Here is a 16,411-nt window from a genome sequence, read left to right on the forward strand (position 1 = left end):
CTTCATCTGGCCGTTGCAGGGGGTCTCTTGGCCACAGGCAAACCCCACTGGTGTTGCCACCATTGGAAAGAAAACTGGTAGAAAGCCAGATTCTAAGACTGCCCCAGAGGTTGAAGAACCCCGCCTTCGAGCAGAGGGCTGGGAACAGGGCCAGGGTGCCTGGCTTAAAGCAACACCACGCATTATCTCATGGTCTCTGGGTCAGACCAGATGTGGCTTAGCTGGATGGTCCAGCTCAGGGTCTCTGGCAAGGGCACAGTCAAGGTGTCAGCTGGGGCCACAGTCATCTCAAGGTTTGACTGAGCCAGGATTTGCTGCCAAGTTCACTCAGTGATTGTTGGAGGGATTCAGTGTCTCGTGTACTGAAGGAATAGGAGCCTCGGTTCCTTTCTGACTTTTTTTTTTTTGCGGTACACGGGCCTCTCACTGCTGTGGGCTCTCCCGTTGCGGAGCACAAGCTCCGGACGCGCAGGCTCAGCGACCATGGCTCACGGACCCAGCCACTCCGCGGCACGAACCCGTGTTCCCTGCATCGGCAGGCGGACTCCCAACCACTGCGCCACCAGGGAAGCCCTCCTTTCTGACTATTGACCAGAGCCTGACGTGCTCGGTTTCGTAACATGTGAGCTGTTCCTCAAGCAATTTGCACCATGGCAGCTGGCTTCACCAAAGTTAACAGGACAGACCAAGAGAGTACCAGGAGGAGGAAGCCACGGCCTTTTACAACCTAATCTCAGAAGTGAGGTCCCATTGCTTGTGTGGTGCTCTGCTGATTAGAAGCAAGTCACTAGGTCCATCCCATACTCCCGGGGAGGAGACATAAGGGCATGACTTCCAGAAGGCTGGGATCATTGGGAATCGTTTGAGAAGGCTGCCAACCACAGGAGTCTGAAACAAAACCACATACGTGTGGGAATTCACTATCAGACAAGGTATCATTTCACATCCTGGTGAAAGGGTGGATGACTCACCCCAAAATTGTTGAGATAATCAACTCTCGTTTGGAAGTTAGGTTCCCTACCTCATACTATTTACAAATATAATTTCCAAATGGACTAAAAATCTAAAAATAAAACAATAGGGACTTCCCTGGTGGCGCAGTGGTCAAGAATCCACCTGCCAATGCAGGGGACACGGGTTCGAGCCCTGGACCGGGAAGATCCCACATGCCGCAGAGCAACTAAGCCTGTGCACTACAACTACTGAGCCTGTGCTCTAGAGCCCACGAGCCACAACTACTGAGCCCACGTGCCACAACTACTGAAGCCCATACACCTAGAGCCCGTGCTCCGCAACAAGAGAAGCCACCGCAATGAGAAGCCCGCGCACCGCAATGAAGAGTAGCCCCCGCTCGCCGCAACTAGAGAAAGCCTGCATGCAGCAACGAAGACCCAACACACCCAAAAATAAATAAATAAATAAATTTATGAAAAATAAAACAATAGAATACCATAAAAATAGTAGAAGAAAATACAGGCAACGGTTTTTATGATCTGCAGATAAGAATGTCCTCTAAACCTGATTAGTGGGAACAATTCATGAGAGAAAGAAGCTCCCTGGTGTTGTTCTGATTGTTGTATTCCCAGGACTAGAAACTGTACCTGGCATGTTACAAATGCTTAAGTAATACTTGAAAAATGACTGAAGGCATGAAACCCAAAAGCCCTAACAGAAAACACTGACAGATTTGACTATATACAATTTTTAAAGGTGTATGTGGTGGTGAACACTAAAAGTAAAGTCAAAAACAAAACCATATGCAGTCACTATGGAAAGCAGTATGGAAGTTCCTTAAAAAACTAAAAATAGAGATGCCACATGATCCAGCAATCCCACTGCTGGGCGTATATCTGAAGAAGACTATAATTCAAAAAGATACATGCACCCCAATGTTCATTGCACTATTTACAGCAGCCAAGACATGGAAGCAACCTAAATGTCCACTGACAGATGAATGGGTAAGGAAGCTGTGGTATGTATATATATATATATATATACACACACACACACACACACAATGGAATATTACTCAGCCATAAAAAAGAATGAAATAATGCCATTTGCAGCAACATGGATGGACCTAGAGATTATCATACTAAGTGAAGGAAGTCAGACAGAGAAAGACACACATGACGTGATATTGCTTATATGCAGAATCTAAAAAATGATGCGTACGAACTTACTGACAATGTATTTCAAACCAAAGATGTCTCTGAGGAATTTCTTAAAAGACATTTACATCAGTCATGTATCAGAGCACAGATAAAACTGACTTTAGTTTGTGGATGTTGAAGCTTCAGGATACACTTAGCAATTCAGTCAATAAATAATAAAATGAAGTATAGAGTTTTTTCTTTAAAAAAAAGGGGGGGAGAAAAAACTGAATAGCACTTACACAGTGCTCATTTCTGCAACTGGCCACGTGGACATAACTAGTGTTAATAACTTTCCTTCCACCACCCATTCTGTGTTTTCCTTGCCCTCCGCCAGCACTCCCACGCTCCTGGTTCTTTACCCAGTGGGGCAACTCACAGCATCCTTGAAGGTGGTTCTGCCTCTCTTGGGTTGCTGTAGTTTTGTTCTAACTTTTACCATTGACCATGTAATATTAAGAGGCATTGCACAAAGGCCCTGGGCTCCAGAGGCTCTCTTCCTTCTACATTGTGAAATAACAATCCTCTTCTCCCTTGAGAGTCAAAACTAATCACCCCTACAGGACGGTGACTCCCTTCTTGCCTGTTGGTTTAGTGATGTGAGAAACCCTCACTGGCTAGGTGGCAGCCCCAGCTTCCAGAACACTTGTGTGATGTCCCCTGTTAGAAGCATTTCTCCCTTGGGAAGTAAGATCCCTAACCCACTAAAACCCAACGTGGCAGAGACAGGAACAAAATTTTTGCCAGTGGACCATTAAGAAAGGCCAGTCCCAGTTCTGGCCCTTGTTCCTGGACCAGTATTTTCCAAAAGTCTGGATCTTTTCCTTTCCCCGATGCACAGTCCCTTTGGAGAAGGCTAGAACATTTGCTATATACATATTTGGCAGTGTAGCAGGGTCCTTCCTTGAGGGGACCCACCCTTCCCTTCAATCAAGGGGCTCCGGGTATGTGAACTGGCCCAGACGAGGGGGTAAATCTCCCTAGTGTGGTGATTCAAATCACATCTCTGTCCATTAAGAGTGTTTTCACTTGTACAGATTAAGACTTTCATAGGCTGCCCCACTACATCAGTCCTAAGTACCCCGTGACCAATTAACTTCTGCTAAAGCCCTCTCAGGTCGTACTATCCTTTGACTATTTCAGCTCTGCTTCCCATGATGCCAAGCACACCCACCTTTCAAGTACTTCCTCCTAGACTCCACTCCACCTGGATCCCATCAAGCCCCACTGAATTCCGGGAGCCCATTGCAAAGGTGGCATCTCCCACCACTGTCCCTGGTCTGCAAAGAAAACCACTGCAGAGCCTTTTAAGAAGGCTTGTGTTCCTCTCACCACTGAAGCAGGGATTATTACACTTCCAAAGGTCTCTAGGAGCATGTGGTTTGTTTGATAGAAAGTGAAGCAAAGAGACTAAAGAGAAGAAGGTGTTACGGTGATGCTAACATCCTTCAGTCAAGCATTTGGTTTCTCCTATCGTCCAACAGTAAGTTACACCTTCCCTTAGTGTCGCTACAGAGGTTGCAGGGAGTGGGGAGATCACACCTGAAAGCTCCAGCTAGTCTGATCAGTTACCAAGTGCTTGCACATCACGAATTATGTCCTGCTATGAACTTGTCCTAACAACGAAGCATTCTGAGCAGACGCTCTACACGCTCATTGGATATTTTTGTCTCGTGCGGCTGAACATCTGTACTGCGGTGCAGCTCCGTGTCCCTGGATGACTGATGGGAATGAGGCTTCCCCATCCTCAGTAGGCTTTGCCACATCTTACCACCCCAAAGCATTTTTCCTCAGCTTTATTGAACTATGATTGACAGATAAAAATTGTACATATTTAGGTGGTACAGTGTGCTTTTCTCATACAACGTGATGATTTAATATACATATACATTGTGAAATGATCACCACGATCAAGTTAATTAATACATCCATCAGCTCCCATGGTGACCATTTTTTGAGATCTACTCTCTTAGCAAGTTTCAAGCGTACAATAAAGTATTAGTCACTACAGTCACCATGCTGTACATTACACCTGAGAACCTATTCATCTTAAAACTGAAAATTTGTACCCTTTGACCAGCCTCTCCCCATTTCCCCCACCCCCAGTTCCTGGCAACCACTACTCTACTCTTCATTTCTATGAGACCTACTTTTTAGATCCCACGTATAAGTGAGATCATACGTTATTTGTCTTTCTGTGTCTGGTTTATGTCACTTAGCATAATGTCCTCCAGATTCATCCGTGTTGCCACAGATAGCAGGACTTCTTTCTTTCTATAGCTGAATAATGTTTCACTATGTATATATACTACATTTTCTTTATCCATTCATCCACTGATGGGTGCTTGTGTCGTTTCCATATCTTTGCTATTGTGAATAATGCTACAATGAACGCGGAAGGGCAATTATCTCTTCAAAATACTGATTTCGTTTCCTTTGGATATATACCCAGCAGTGGGCTTGCTAGATCATAGGGTGCCTCTACTTTTAATTTGAGGAACCTCCATACTATTTTCCATAGTGGCTGCAGCAATTTACATTCTCACCAACAGTGCACAAGGGGTCCCTTTAGCCCATACCCTCATTAACCCTTGTTAGCTCTTGTCCTTTTGAGAAAAGTTATCCTGACAGGTGTGAAGTAATATCTCACTGTGGTTTTGATTTGCATTTCTCTGATGATTAGTGATGTTGAGCACCTTTTTAGGTACTTGTTGGCCATTTGTATGTCTTCTTTGGAAAAATGTCTGTTCAGGTCCTTTGCCCACTTTTTAATCAGGCCATTTGTTTTTTTGCTGTTGAGTTGTAAGATTTCCTTATATATTTCAGATACTAACCCCTCATCAGATATATGGTTTGCAAATATTTTCTCCGTTTTGTAGGTGGCCTTTTCATACCTAACTTATGCAAAAATCAGACTTAGGAATATTAGATTCTGAATGTTTAAAAGCTGAGGCAGATCTATCTATACATGGTGACTTGAAAACAGGATGCAGTCATATTAAGTGAAAAAGTAAGTTGGAGAATGTGTGTAGAATATGAGTGTATTTGGGGGGGTGGAATAAAACACTTGTATGTGTGTTTACATGTATACAGAAGAAATTGTGTTGAAGTAGAGAAAAATGTCTGGCGGAGTATGTCATTGGGGGAGGGGAGATACTGTCACTTTCTTTTACAGCCTTAAAAAAATGTGCCAAGGACTTCCCTGGCGGTCCAGTGTTTAAGACTCCGTGCTTCCATTGCAGGGGGCACAGGTTCCATCCCTGGCTGGGGAAGTAAGATCTCGCATGCCTCGCAGCGCGGCTAAAAAAAAAAAGTGTCAAGTTATGGATGATTTTTACTTTCTTTTGCATGTGATTTTCTATAATAAAATGTGTTGAATTTGTAATCAGAAAATTTTAAGAAACAAAAAAAGAAAAATATTAAAAGTGAACGGGAGGACTTCCCTGGTGGTGCACTGGTTAAGAATCTGTCTGCCATGCAGGAGACACGGGTTCGAGCCGTGGTCCGGGAAGATCCCACATGCCGCAGAGCAACTAAGCCCATGCACCACAACCTCTGAGCCCACGAGCCACAACTACTGAAGCCCATGTGCCTAGAGCCCGTGCTCTGAACCAAGAGGAGCCACTGCAATGAAAAGCCCGCGCACCCAACGAAGAGTAGCCCCCGCTCGAGGCAACTAAAGAAAGCCCGCGTGCAGCAACGAAGACCCAACGTAACCTAAATAAATAAATAAAATTTTTTAAAAATCTCTTTATTAAAAATAAAGTGAACAGGAAAAAATGAATTGGATGAAAATATAGGCACAGAAGAATGGAAGAGATAAACCCTTGGAAGATCTGTTGCTTTGGGAAATCTCCAAACTCTGGAATAGGGTAGATGCCTGGTGGCTCTCAAGTCACCCACTTCCTCCGCCTGCCCCGCCCTTCTTCCTTCCCGGCCTGAGCTGAGGCTTGGCTCGGCTTAGTGCTGCCACCTGGAGGTCAGCGTCAGGCATAACTTCAACCGCTATCTAGGGGCAGCCCCTCCAGCCGGCAGTTTTCGTTCCAAGTCCTTAGGTTTCAGAGCTGAAGATGGAGACTTGTGGGAACTTCCAGTGTGAAGAGAAGACGGGAGGAAAGAGCAAGGCAGAATGAGATAGAGAACACCTGTGTGTGTGCGTGTGTTCAAACATTATGAAGCATTTCAAAAGCACGACAGTAGATCATTAAACCGAGCGTGGGGTCCCTGTGAGCGTGACGCCCTGTGCGACTGCATGAAGCCATCCCTGCTTGCACACTTGAGTCTGGATGTGTGCGTGTCTGCGATGCCTTTCTATGCCTCGCATATGTGTACGTGTGTACAAACACGTGTATTTGTGTGTAAGCGTCGTGACCATGTTCAGCCATCTGTGAATACACATTTGCTCCAGTGACTGTGTATGTCCATGATGGTGTATTTGTGTGTGTTTGTGCGTGAGAGAGAGCAGGTTTCTGTATTCCAGGACACGAGAGCCTCAGGTCTCTGACTCGGGCTGCTGGGGAACGGTAAATGGGGTGGTTGGCTTCTTGGGTACCACACACAACAGGGGCAGCCGGGCTGCCGCTCAAAACTGCAGAACTCTTAGCGCATAAAGACTTGTGCAAACCCCTGCACTAAGAGAGCTGACCAAACTCTACCATGGCTTCTGGCAGAGTAAGGCTGTGCCCCTAGGATGACCCCAGGCCTCCCATTGAAAGGCCTGCCTGAGAAAGTTCATGCTGCCCAGAGAATGTACTGTCCTTTGCAGCCAACACCCAACCGTAGGTCCCTGTCCTCTGTTTCTTAGAGAGGTTGCTGGAAAGCGCTCACCATGACAAATCCCTCCTCTGTCCCTTTGAGATGTCTCTTTCTCCTACAGCCCAGGAGTATCTTCCTCAAGGACCGGAATGAAAACCATCCCTTTGAAAAGCAATCACCAGGGAGGCCAGCCCTGTCTCCCAGTATCTGTAGGAGGACAGAATCTCAGCCTGTACGACTGCCCACCTCCAGACACCCCCGTCTCATCCCATTTACCTGACCCAAACCTTTGCAACTTTTCACTTGAGCTCCATATCCCCCCTCCGCACCCCCTCATTCTTCCTTAAAACGCCCAGTTGCCTCTGCAGAGATCAGCTCTTTCCCTACTGTCAGTAGTCACTGCGTAAAATCTGTTTTCACCCCTTTAACTAATGTCAGGCTCTGTTTATCTTTGACGCCCCCCTCCCCTGCAACAGCTGCCCTAGGAGGTTTGTTCTCTGACTTTCCTGTTACAGATGAGGACCCCGGGGCTCAGAGCAGCCTTAAGTAACCTGCCCAGGGGCTCACACCTGTTTGGCGGCTGAGCTGGGCATCCCGAGGAAGAATCCTGAGACCCAAGTCCCAGCTCTGCCCACCACCGTGAGCTGAGTTAGCAAAGGTAAGGAAGGTCACCGAGAGGTCATCGCTTCACTTGATTTTGTGTGCCTCAGTTTCCCCATCTGTTAATTAAGGGGGTCCAAGGGTTACCTAAAGTCCCTCCAGTCTTTGCCCTCATGCTCCTTTTTAGGGATGGAGCACATGGTCTGATGACCTCAGGCCACAGTCCAAGATGCCCTGCCTGCCTGGTAGCCTGTAAACATAACCCAGGTTAATTTTCTTTGTGGATGTCGTCTGGCTCTCATTCAGATCAAATACTTTATAGCTCTCCTCCTCCTTCATCCAGCTTTAGAAGATCACTGGCATTACATTATCAGGAAGAATTTAAGGACTAGCAGCAAACACAAAAATCTCTGTGTGAACTTCCTCCTCTGGACTCTGATACGAACATTCCAGAAGCCTCACTCCTGTCCTCACTAATTCCTGAGAAAACCACCGTTTACATTTCCTCAGAGCAATGTAACCTGTGGTTAAGGGTGAGGACTGCAGAGTTGGACCCTTGGAATTCAAATCCCAGCTCCATCACTTACCAGCTGTGTGACCTTGGACAAGTCACTGGACCTCTCTGTGCCTCCATTTCCAGATCTGTAAAATGGGGACAATAAGGAACCTACCTGGTAGGGGTGTTGTGATTGACTTGATGCACGTAAAGCTCTCAGTGCTATTTTCTAAATGGGGTCACCCTGGGTTTCTAGTCCCTTAAGTTCGAAGACATACAGGCTCTCCCCAGTGACTCATCTTTTCTGTGGTAGACTTTTCCAAGGAGGTTGAGGAGTGGGGAGTTACCCTGGGCAAAGGGGTAAATAGACAGAACTGAAAGGAAAGCAAAAACCTAGGGAATGTCTCTTAGGGGTCATGGGTTAAGATCTGTGAAAGAAAAATATTGCCTGCATGTCAGTAAACAAAGGGTGTTGCAGCCATCCAGCCACTAGAGCTCCTCGGCCCAAAGTGAGCCCCGAGGGGACTCAGGGTGGGAAAGCACAGGATACCGGCCCTAGACATCAAAGGTGCGCATCAAAGGAATGATTTCAGTGAGCCCAGACTCTTGCATCTTCTCATACATACAAAAATGCTAAATTCTTTAACTTGAGATGTCTGGTTTTCTTTCATTGATGCTAATCTTTCGAAGTTCTGACTACCTGGTCTTTGTTGCAAAAACCCCTATGTGTTCTGGCTCCTCCCTTCCCTCTGGGGAGAAGTTCCTCAGAGCGATCTGAGCGTCTGTCCCCACCCGGGCTTGAAGTCCTCAGAAAGTCTACCAAATAAAACACAACTCTCAACTTCTAGGTTGTGCTTTTTTTTTTTCCCAGTCAACAGGTCAAGGGAAGGAAGAACCTTCTAATCACAGGGCTTGAGGGCTTAGAGACAGCCAAGGGGAAGGGCTGTGGAGACCAGTTGGGGAGCAAATAAGCAGCTGTGGAAGTCTTCACTTCTGACCTCCAAAAGGTCTCACAGATTTCCTTCCCCCAGATCTGGAACGATCTACCCCACCGAGTCTCTACCAGGACCCTGGCCGGCTCCATCAACATTCAACCTAAGTCTCCTGGGGCCGGGGCAGGGCTTCATGGCTCTTAATGCTCACCCTGGAGGCCCTGGGCAGTGAGCTTCCCGCCCCAGCACCCTGCTGCACCATCTCCTGACCCTCTCACTCTGTTCTGTGCTGGTCTCAGCCAGTCAGTAACCAGTGCTGTGGTTGGACACACCATTGTGGTTCTTATTATGATTGTAAGGCACTCCTCAGCAATAACCATCAGGGAATGTTGAAGAAATAAAGATTTATTACTTACAAGACCAGAAAATTCCACAGTACACTGGGGCCATACAGCGAAGTCCTGGGGAGGAAAAGAGAGAGAAAACAGGAGGACCTGGGGTCCTGCTTTTATTGGGGTCGAAAGTGGGGGCCTAAGGTTCGAGGACTCACTCTTTATTGGTGAATTTAAAACGTAAGGGGGGAAATTTTTTTTTTTAATTTTTTGGCCACGCGGCATGTGGGATCTTAGTTCCCTGACCAGGGATCGAACCCATGCCCCCTGCATTAGAAGTGCGGAGACCCAACCACTGTATTGCCAGGGAAATCCCCAAGAGGGGAAATTTAAAGCATGGGAACAAGTGACCCAAAGGGTCAGTGATTGAAATCAATCAAGATCTCTAAAACCAGGACCCTCAGTGGGGGAGGTGACCTAGCTCTTTATTTAGTTGTATGGCTGGCAATGTGTTTATTTGTTATCGTCTTTGAAGCTGATGCCTCTTCAATCAAAGCTTAAATCAAGCCCTTGCATTACAAAGAATAAAAAAACAACCTTCAGGGCTTACCCTCTACACTCCCTAGCATTCCACTCACCTACATCCTCTGTTATTATCACCCTCAGCCTGGGAACCCTCTGAGCACAAGGACTACTCATCCCTGTCTCCACCCACGGTGCCAAACACCAGCACATGCTAGGTGCTCAGTAAATACAAGCCCACTGGAGAGAGATTAGAAATAGGAGAGACACAGGCCTGCCTCCTGGCCACTGCCTGGGTCACGTCACCCTAACCAGGGAAGCCAGAGATACAGGACTGGGAGCAGGCTAGCCCTCACTCAGCCTGATTCACATGGGACCACCATCCAACTCACCACCTTGTCCTGAGGACAGGCTCACACGCCTTCTCTTATTACTTACCTGCTCCCTAGGTGGAATGTCTGCAGGCTTGGCCAGAGGGAGGGGGCCAGGTCCTTACGCTTTGATAAGGAGCATCTTGGTTGACACATCAGTCCATACACCATGCCCCAAAAAACAAGGCTTCCCTCCCCCAGATGATTTTCCAGGTTTCTGAACGTGCAATTTTAACAAAATCATTTTTATTGTCACAGCTCTTGGTGGCTTGCTTTGTCTGTACCAGCATAGTGGGGGACAGTGAACACTAGGCAATAATTTGGGGTGACACAATGAATCTTAGCATATTCCAGGTCCTAAGAAGTCTTGTACCAAAGAAAACGGTTCAGTGTTATTTAAATCACCATCTTCCATTTGACAATGGAACAATTTTTTACATCATACCCATTAACATGTCCCAGTGTTTCTTGAAACACAGTTGGGAAACCTAGTCCTGAAAGAAAAGAATAGGCACTTATTGCATGCCTGGAAGAGGGCTACACGCTGTGCCTTGTCCTGGATGTGCATTTTCTCAGGCAAACCTGAGACTGATGTTATTACCCCTGCTGTAAATGAGAACGAGGCTCTGACAGGCAAGTTGGTCTTCCCGGGGACTCAAGTCCAGGTAGAGAGTAACTTCGGGCTGCAGAGTCTCTGGCTGCTTCTTGGAGTTCCTCTGGACTTGCTTCAGCTCCTGCTAGCTCCCATTTACCACAGAGACCATGATTCCTGGAGGGAGAAGGGGGAGAGTCTCTGCCAGCCACACTGGACCATCATTGACAGATTGGATTTGCAAAGCTGACCACGTGGACTGTTCACTTCCAAATTAAACATAAATTCACTCAATTGGGCTTTAGTTTCCTCATCTGTAAAATGGAGATATGAGTGGGGAGCAGGAAAGGCATGGTTAGAAAGATGTAACTAAATGGTCTCTGGGTCCCCTCTTTAGCATGTACGTCCTGGATCTCTAAAGCCTAACTACTTTGCCTGCAATTTAGAGACACTGCCACCAGGGGGCAAGCTGGACCAGGAAACTGGCAGGTAAAGCAGGTCACCTGAGAACAGTAGAAGTTGCTTTTTTTTCTTTTCCTTTCTTTTTTGGCTGCGTTGGGTCTTTGTTGAGCACAGACTTTTCTCTAGTTGTGGCGAGCGGGGGCTAATCTTTGTTGTGGTGCATGGGCTTCTCATTGTGGTGGCTTGTTGTGGAGCACAGGCTCTACGCACGCAGGCTTAAGTAGTTGCAGTGTGTAGGCCCTGGAGCACGAGGGCTGTGGTAATTGCAGTGTGTGGGCTCAGTAGTTGCAGCACACAGGACCTAGAGCATGTGGGCTTCAGTAGTTGCAGTATGTGGGCTCAATAGTTGCGGCGCACAGGCTCTAAGGCACGCAAGCTTCAGTAGTTGTGGTGCGTGGGCTCAGTAGTTGTGGCTCGCAGGCTCTAGAGCACAGGCTCAGTAGTTGTGGCGCACAGGCTTTGTTGCTCCACAGCATGTGGGATCTTCCCGCACCAGGGCTCGAACCCATGTCCCCTGCATTGGCAGGCAAATTCTTAACCACTGCACCACCAGGGAAGTTCCAGATCCGTCTTCACATTTTCTATGATATCCAAGTACCACCTGAGGGAGGAACCTATAAAAGTAACTTCCGGGACTTCCCTAGTGGTGCCATGGTTAAGAATCCGCCTGCCAATGCAGGGGACATGGGTTCGAGCCCTGGTCCGGGAAGATCTCACATGCCGTGGAGCAACTAAGCCCGTGTGCCACAACTACTGAGCTCACGTGCCACAACTACTGAAGCCCACGTATCTAGAGCCCGTGCTCCGCAACAAGAGAAGCCACCACAATGAGAAAACCCGCGCACTGCAACAAAGAGTAACCCCCGCTCACGGCAACTAGAGAAAGCCCGTGTGCAGCAACGAAGACCCAACGCAGCAAAAAAAAAAAAAAAGAGAGAAAGAAAAGAAAATATGAAGACAGATCTGAATCACTATGAGTAAATGAGGCCCTGCATGAACTGAAGGATGAATAACTTTTCCACTATATGTGTTAATGCTACTTAAAACCTGGTCCCTTTACCTCCTTGAAACGTAAGAATCACCATGAATTCTACCATCCAGTGACCTCAAGAACACAAAGAAAAAGGAATGCTGCTGGAAACAGCACCAGTGAAATAAAGGTCTTATTTCAGTTTTAAAATCTGTGCATGTTTTATTTATTTTGTCAAGATTACAGCTTCTCTCTCTCCAAAATATTCAACGTTTAATTAAAAAGTGCTTCTCTTAATGTCCAGAGGGAAAATCTTTAACTGAGGCAAAGTCATAAAACGTGCCACATTTGTTCATTTTGTCCAAATTGAAATTGCTCGTTTAACTTAAAATCAGCTCCCCCGCATTGTGTTACTCGGTCCCTCTTTCTAGCATCTGAGTTCTCTTGGAGGGCATTTTGCCAGCTCTCTCGTGCAGTTATAGGAAGCAAAGCTGTGTCTGAAAAGAGCTAAACTAAATATAATGTGAACTTGAATTTCTGCAGTGTCCTCCCAACCCACCTTCCACACTCTGATGAGTGATGGAGAGGTTGGGTGTATGCTTTTTGAAGGTTACCTAAATGGCATGTTTCATACCGTAGGGCTCATTCTGCAGACTGCCATTTCCACCCACTATGATATATTGGGAGATCCTTCCATGCTGGTGTATGTAGATGTGGTTTGGCCCTTTCCACTCATAAATTACCCCCCTTGTCCATTCTTCTCCTAACAGATGTGTGCATTGTTTTGCTATTGCAAAGAACGCTGTAATGACTATCTTTGTGTGAGGTTCCCCGTGTGCGTGTTTCAGAGTTTCTCTAGGCTACGCAGCAGTGGAATCGCTAGCTTGTAAACTTTAATTTCAGCGTCGCTAAATTCTTCCTTCCTTGCTGTTCTGTACTCCATGATTCATGGAGTGTATGAGAGTTCTCATTTCTCTCCTCACCTACACTTGCATTTTAATGTTTGTCAACCCGATGAATTTATTGTTTTAATTTGCATAATGATCTCTCTGATTATTGGGGATATTGAGCATCTTTTCAACTCGGCTGCGTGGTTTCTTCTGTCATTATTAACTCTGTGTTCCATCCAGTTCTCAGTTCCTGGAGGGAGGGCTGGGTCCCACATCCAAAACACAGCCCCATCCAGGTATAGTTTCTCTTTCTGTGAACCTTTCCCACCTGACCTCTGTGCCCCACCTTGGAGCCCTACCCTCCAGGCTTAATAAGCCTCTTGCAGCTCTGCCATGCTGGGTTTGTGCTCACACAGCGCCTCCTGTCTGGAATGCTGTACCTCTTCCAGGCCACTTGAATGTACCTTCTCATGTCCCAAGATTCATCTCCAGAGCTTCCTCCTCTATGAGGTCTTCTATGACTCCCAGCCCTCCCTCCCATCTCAGGATCACCTCTGTGCTTCCACTGGCCACGTACGAACTTCTCACTGTATGTGTAAAACTTCTGAGCATCTAATGACTCATCTGTCTCCCCACCAGACTCTGGACTCCTTGAGGACAGGTGCCATGTCTTAACCATCTCTGAACTCCTGGTTCATTGGTCAGGGCTGGACAGAGGGCAGATGCACAGTACATGTTCGTCGGATGGGTGGATGAGCTTCGAGGTCAGCTCCTTCCACATCAGTTCTCTGCAGACCGTGAAGTCCTTAAGGACAAGGACTGTATTGAATTCATACCACCGTCCCCCACGGTGGTTAATAGGGCCAAGTGTTTGTGGCACTCAGTACCTGTTGTTGACATGACAGTATGATTTCCTGGTAGATCAGAAAATGACTTTGGTCAGAAATTCCTGGACTTTCCATCCCAGCTTCCTGTTGGTAAAACCCAGGGCAATTTCCTTGGCCTCTCCAAGCCCCAGTTTCCTCATCTTCATGAAGAGGATGATAATAGCTGTGAGGACTGGTATAAGGATGAAATAAGGCTGTGCATATAAAGCGTTTGGCACATAATCATATGCATCTGGCATTGATCCCTGGTCAGGGAACTAGATCCCACATGCATGCTGCAACTAAGAATTTGCATATCACAACTAGGGAGCCTGTGTGCCACAACTAAGGAGCCCGCCTGCCGCAACTAACACCCAATGGAACCAAATAAATAAATAAATATTTTTAAAATAAATAAAGATGAAGTCTGTTTTTTTTTAACTTATTTATTTATTATTTATTTTTGGCTGTGTTGGGTCTTCGTTTCTGTGCGAGGGCTTTCTCTAGTTGTGGCAAGCGGGAGCCACTCTGCATCGCGGTGCGCGGGCCTCTCACTATCGCGGCCTCTTTTGTTGCAGAGCACAAGCTCCAGATGCACAGTCTCAGTAGTTGTGGCTCACGGGCCTAGTTGCTCTGCGGCATGTGGGATCTTCCCAGACCAGGGCTGGAACCCGTGTTCCCTGCATTAGCAGGCAGATTCTCAACCACTGAGCCACCAGGGAAGCCCTAAGTCTGGTTTTTCTAGCAGAAGAACAGTGTCTTGCAGAAATCAGGTACTCAATATTAAGAAGTGGAGCTGAGGGACTCCCCTGGTGGCGCAGTGATTAGGAATCCACCTACCAACACAGGGGACACAGGTTCAATCCCTGATCCGGGAAGATCTCACATGCCACGGAGCAACTAAGCCCGTGCGCCACAGCTACCGAACCTGCGCTCTAGAGCTTGCGAGCCACAACTACTGAGCCCATGTGCCACAACTACTGAAGCCCACGTGCCTAGAGCCCGTGCTCCGCAAGAAGAGAAGCCACCACAATGAGAAGCCCACGCACCGCAGCAGAGCAGCTCCCCCACTAGCAGCAACTAGAGAAAGCCCACGCGCAGCTACAAAAACCCAACGCAGCCAAAAATAAATAAATATAAATAAATTTTTTTTTAAAAGAAGTGGAGCTGAACTCAATGCTTTACAGTCAGGTACTCAATAAATATTAAATGAAGCCAAATTCATCTCCCTGTACTGCATTCTGCTCCAATCCTACCTTAAAGAAGTCATTCACTTTTGTGGGAGGAGGGGCAGTCCCCCTTTTTTCTAGCAGAGATGTGCTTTTGATTTTTCCAGAGAATGATGGTCCCTGTGGTAGACTGTTAGTGTGGTGAGTCCCCAGTGAACCACTCCTGCTGATAGGAATACTCTTTGCAGCCGCCTCCCACCATGAGCCTGGTTTGACCATATGTCTCTTTGACCACAGGGAACTTAACAAACCAGTGTTAAGACATGATAAGGTCTTACACACTGAGTCTTGTCTCCTTGAGAAGCTCCTTCTCAGAACGCAGTCAGCATGCCAGGAAGAAGTCCAAGCTGGCCACAGAGGAGAGGCGACACCCAACGAAGAGAAAGTGATGTCCAACCAGCCCCAAGCTGAGGCACCAGGCATGTGAGAAGAGCAGCCACCTTCACAGCAGATGCCACGTGGAGCAGAACTGAGCCATACCCACGGAGCCCTGCTCAAACTGCACAGTCATAAGTAGGTAAATGATTATGGTCATTTTAAGCTACTACGTTTTCGGCTGGTTTGGAACACAGCAAATGGTAAGTAACCCACAAGCAGAGCATGTTCTGAGAGTGCAAGTCAGGGACCTGGGGGTGGAGCGTGCTGTGGCTTGGAGACCCACCAGGTGATAAGCTTCAGGATGAGATGGTAGGCGTGACTGCCTAACCCGGAACCCCTTCTCTGGGGGATTCTTCCTTGGGGCCCCAATTCCCAGGTCCCTCCCCTGTTGTTACCAAGGGCCCTTATCGGTTCAAGGTGAGTTTGTCTTAAGCAGTAGGAAGATGTCCAGGTGCACATTATAAGAAGTCCAGAGTGGGGGGGGGGGGCACTTCTGGCCAGGAGGGTGGAGCAGTTCAGTGAGGTCATGGGGGACCCAGATTGTGCTGCAGTGTCTGCAGTTCCTCCAGTCACAGGGTGTCTGCCAGGAGCAGTCTGCACTGCATGGTTCTTCACTCACCACAACAGGAGCAGGGAAGGCTCCCAAGCTTTCCCAGTACAGAAAAGAGTTTCCCAGAACGCTTCCTATGCGCACACCTTTCCTTGCATCTTACTGGTCCAAGCTGCATCATATGTCCCTTTCTGAACCAATCACTTTGTGTGTAGGGGGAAGGGTTAGAATTCCCTGAGACCAATCAAAACTACTCCTGGATTGGAGAGGGCGTGGCTAGTTCTTCTGAAGTCCATTGGGTCTTGGGGAAGAA

The sequence above is a fragment of the Pseudorca crassidens genome, chromosome 11 (genome assembly GCF_039906515.1).
Source record: "Pseudorca crassidens isolate mPseCra1 chromosome 11, mPseCra1.hap1, whole genome shotgun sequence".
In the NCBI taxonomy this organism is placed as follows: domain Eukaryota; kingdom Metazoa; phylum Chordata; class Mammalia; order Artiodactyla; family Delphinidae; genus Pseudorca; species Pseudorca crassidens.